Below are 5,259 nucleotides of genomic sequence, written 5' to 3' on the forward strand. Positions count from 1 at the left end.
GGCTGAAGGGACAGTGAGCAGTCGAGCAGGCCACCTACACGTGCACTTACATGCCACACATACTGCATTCACACATGCTACACACGCTACATGTGCACACACTTCGCCTCTCACACACACTACACACCACACATGAAGGCGCCACATACACACAGACTACCTCACAAACTTTTTGAGATGAGACCTGGAATTAGCTGTGTGGACCAGGCTGGCCTCAGCTCAGAAATCTGCCTTCCTCTGCCTCCCAAGTGTCAAAGGCCTGCCACCACATTCAGCCAAGCACATACGACTTTTTAACTGCATTCCAAACATTTGGGAATGCATTTTTTCATAAAAAACATGTAGTTTTAGTAAGTCAAAGTTGGCCTGTTGAATATATACTTCCAAATTATGTGTGTTTTAGGCCAAGCATTGTGTAGTCTGAAAAGAACTCTTAAGCAAACAGACCTGGGTCCAAAACTCAGCTGTCCATTCTGAGCCCTCACTTCCTAACTATAGAGCAGCGTGGATAATTATCATCTCATAGAACTGCCTCCTGATTAGGTAAGCTAATGTATGCAAAGCACAGAGCAGATCAGAAGGGGGCAAGGACAGTAGCCATGGTTCCAGGGTGTAAAGTGTTGGTTTGACAACATCCCCCTAGGCCTAAGTTATGCAGAAACTAGACAGAGTTTCTGTCTTCAAGACCTTTTCAGTGTAGAGAGAATTTTCCAGCCACCTCTCCTGATACCAGCAGTGCCCTTGACAGTCCCTGTTTGTCCTAGAATCCCTCTTATAGGATAGAAGCTAGTCTCTGTTGATGTTTGGCACACTAAGTGTTTTATACACACACACACACACAATGGAACTATGGAATTGCTGGTGTTTGTCTCATTGTACAGACAGTTACGTGCAGCTCCAGATCTATCTACTTCAATACAATCTATTATACATTGCTCCAGCACTTCCTGCAGTTACCAGACCTGCCAGGCAGTCTGTGAGAGAAACATGAAAAGTACTTTTCAACCAGGCATACTGGTGCTCACCAGAATCTCAGCACTAGGAGAAAGACACAAGGCAATCAGAGTTAAGAGTCATCATCAACTATATACCTGAAGGCCACCACAGGACCTTGTCTAAAAATAAAAAAAGAGAGCACTCACTGTTCAAGCCTGAATCTGGTTCCCAGAACCCACTGTGGAAGGACAGAACTGACTCCTAAACATCGTTTTCTGAACCCCCACCCCCAAACACACACAAAAACTATGCACACAAAACTTTTTTAAAAAGTAAAAAGTTTTAGAGGATAAACTCTGTTGAATTAATTCTTTGTGTAGCAGTATTAGTTGGAAAGACTTGATTTCCTTCACAGAGCTGAGGGGCTCATGAATGGGAAGCACGTGTTCAAGACCAGTGAGCTGCAAAACCTCTCTAAAGAGTGCTCTAAATGAGGGGAACTTTTTTCTCTAAGAAAGGAGGCTGGGGGGGGGGGGCGGGGAACACAGACACACAGACACTCTGTAGCCTGGGGAACACAGACACACAGACACTCTGTAGCCTGGGGAACACAGACACACAGACACTCTGTAGCCCGGGCCAGCCCATATTTCACCATGAAACCCCTATTGTTAGCCTTAAGCTCATAGCAATCCTTCTGCCTCGGCCTCCTGGGGGGAGGGGACAATTGTAAGCATAAGACACCATGCCCAGCCCAGTCAGAGAAGAACTTCTGTTGAAGGGATCAACAGGGACAACTGGCCAAACATGTCCAGCAGATAAGCAGCCACAGTTAAGATTTACCAAAATGAGCAAGAAGTTAGGAGCTAGGCTCTACCGCCCCTGGCGACAAGGCTGGGGTAGGGTTGGGGGTGGTGCCACAGCCCTTCAGGATGTCCCGCGCCCACATCTGAGATTCTTTTTTTTTTTTCATATGCATGGGTGTTTCACCCTCATGTTTGCCTATGCACCACATGTATGCTTCAGTGTTCATGGAGGCAAGAAAAGGATGTCAGATCCCCTGGAACTGGAGTTACAGACCATCAGGAGCTTCAGTGTGGGTGGTGGCCCTCTGGAAGAGCAACCAGCACTTGTAACCTCTTAGCCATCTCAACTCTTCAGCCCTGACATCTGAGATCCTTAATCCAGAGGCAATGGTTCACAAAGCAGGCAGGACCTTTGTCTGGAATCCTGTCCACTGCAACCCAGGAATGTGCCTGAAGAGCGAGTTCTTTGTGCTGGGACTGTGTTAAGTTCTACTAGTGATCCACATTGTGAAGCCAGAAAAGGACCCAGGCATGAGCTGCAAAGCCTGGGCAGTCACCTCTGACCTATCTGAGTCTCCGCTGTGCAGTAGGGATTGTTGCTGCAGGCATGGCTTGTATATCATGAAAGTAGCAGTTAAGCAAAGTCAGGTCATATGGCTAAGATTCTTGGTGAGAAATATGAATTTCCCATCAGCCAAGGAGAAGGCTTAGAGCATTAAGCACAAGCAGCAAAAGGCAGAGACCAACTCGGGACACTCAAAGCTCCCAGTAGAAAGTGTTGCATTGGGACTGGAGAGATGGCTCAGTGGTTAAGAGCACTGACTGCTCTTCTGTGAAGGTCCTGAGTTCAAATCCCAGCAACCACATGGTGACTCACAACCATCCACAATGAAATCTGATGCCCTCTTCTGGTGCATCTGAAGACAGCTACAGTGTACTTACATAAATGAATCTTTAAAAAAAATAAAAAGTGTTGTGTTGCTTTTGCAAAGAATCTTACACCAGCTAATGCCTCTTTCCCTTTCTTGATGAAACAGAATCGAGAGCTGAATGAAAAGGCCATGCTTTCAAAGACATCTGCGATGGGTTGGTTTGTTTCTGTCTACTGATGAGGTAGGCTACTATGCAAGAGCTTCCCAGAGCCTGACCCTTCTTAATACAGAGCCTCATGAGGAAGCATTGGGACTCTTCCTCCCAACTCAGTTGTGCTGAGCGTATCCACCAGAGGTTCTTCTCCTGTGTGACTTCCTATTCTGTCCATTTCAAATAACTCACATTAAGAGAACCCAAACATTTCTTCCTTGAATGACACTGAGTCCACCTCTGAGGACAAACCATATATACCTACCTGAGCATAGCGGCATGCCTATAATCCTAGTGCTGGGGAAGCTGAGGCAGGAGGATTAGAGTTTGAGGTCAGCCTGGTCAGAGATAGCAAGTTTGGTGGATAAAGAAGCTTGCAGCCAAACCTGATGACCTGAAGATGCCCAGATGAACTGGTTCTGGTAAATTGACCACTGACCTCCACATATGTGCACCTCCACCCCATAAATAAATACATAAATGTAAATAAATTGTTTTTTTTTTAATAATGCTGTGCTGAGTTCCAGATCCCTTCATAAGAAAGGAATAAATTGCAGCCAGCCAGGGCTGAACTTTTTTTTTATTCAATATATTTTTATTTACATTTCAAATGAGTTCCCCTTTTCTGGCCCCCCACTTCCCGAAAGTCCCATAAGCCCCCTTCCCTCCCCCTGTTCTCCCACCCACCCCTTCCCACTTCCCTGTTCTGGTTTTGCCCTATACTGCTACACTGAGTCTTTCCAGAACAAGGGGCCACTCCTCTGTTCTTCTTGTACCTCATTTGATGTGTGGATTATATTTTGGGTATTCTAGTTTTCTAGGTTAATATCCACTTATTAGTGAGTGCATACCATGATTGATCTTTTGAGACTGGGTTACCTCACTTAGTATGATGTTCTCCAGCTCCATCCATTTGCCTAAGAATTTCATGAATTCATTGTTTCTAATAGCTGAATAGTACTCCATTGTGTTTATATACCACATTTTTTGCATCCATTCTTCTGTTGAGGGATACCTGGGTTCTTTCCAGCTTCTGGCTATTATAAATAGGACTGCTATGAACATAGTGAAGCGTATATCCTTATTACATGCTGGGGAATCCTCTGGGTATATGCCCAGGAGTGGTATAGCACGGTCCTCCGGAAGTGACATGCCCAGTTTTCAGAGGAATCGCCACACTGATTTCCAAAGTGGTTGTACCAATTTGCAACCCCATCAGCAGTGGAAGAGTGTTCCTCTTTCTCCACATCCTCGCCAACACCTGCTGTCTCCTGAATTTTTAATCTTAGTCATTCTGACTGGTGTAAGGTGAAATCTCAGGGTTGTTTTGATTTGCATTTCCCTAATGACTAATGAAGTTGAGCATTTTTTAAGATGCTTCTCCACCATCCGAAGTTCTTCAGGTGAAAATTCTTTGTTTAACTCTGTAGCCCATTTTTTAATAGGGTTATTTGGTTTTCTGGGGTCTAACTTCTTGAGTTCTTTGTATATATTGGATATTAGCCCTCTATCTGATGTAGGGTTGGTGAAGATCTTTTCCCAATTTGTTGGTTGCCAATTTGTCCTCTCGATGGTGTCCTTTGCCTTACAGAAACTTTGGGCTGCACTTTTAATTTTTTTTTTAATTTTTTTGGGTGTTTTTTGTTTTTTGTTTTTTGTTTTTTGTTTTTTTGAGACAGGGTTTCTCTGGGCAGTCCTGGCTGTCCTGGAACTCACTCTGTAGACCAGGCTGGCCCCAAACTCAGAAATCTGCCTACCTCTGCCTCCCAAGTACTGGGATTAAAGGTGTGTGCCACCACCGCCCTTGGGCTGCACTTTTAAAAGGGGAAATAGCTCAGCAGGTGAAAGCACTTGCTGCTCTTGCAGAGGGCCTGGGTTGAGTTCCCAGCATCCACATGGTAGATCATAGTCTGTAACTCCAGTACCAGATGATCTGACGCTCTCTTCTGGCCTCCACAAGCACTGCACACGTGGTACACAGATACATAGGGCGATCATTCATATATACAAGAATATATCAAAAAGGTTGCCCGTGTTTTTATCAGATATACTTTTTTATATTTCCTGTGAATGTTATCAAAATTTGACCCCAAAGGTCCTATATTTCATGTAGAAATAATAATATAAAACCAAACTGACAGTGTTCCAGAAAATGCTTTTTAATAATGTGTTGTTTTGAGCTGGGCATGTTAGCATAGCCTTTAATCCCAGCCCTTGGGAGGCAGAAGTAGGTAGATCTCTATAACTTTGAGCTGGTCTACACAGCAAGCTCCAGGCCAGCCAGGACTGAACAATGAAGCTTTGTCTCAAACAAACAAACAAAAAGTACATTTCACATTCTTAATTACCCATTATAGTAAAGAAAATACAATAAAACACAGATTCATTTTAATGCCAATAACCATAAGCCAAAGCCTCCTTTTGTTTTATTAGG

Source organism: Apodemus sylvaticus, chromosome 15, assembly GCF_947179515.1.
Source record: "Apodemus sylvaticus chromosome 15, mApoSyl1.1, whole genome shotgun sequence".
Classification (NCBI taxonomy): Eukaryota; Metazoa; Chordata; class Mammalia; order Rodentia; family Muridae; genus Apodemus; species Apodemus sylvaticus.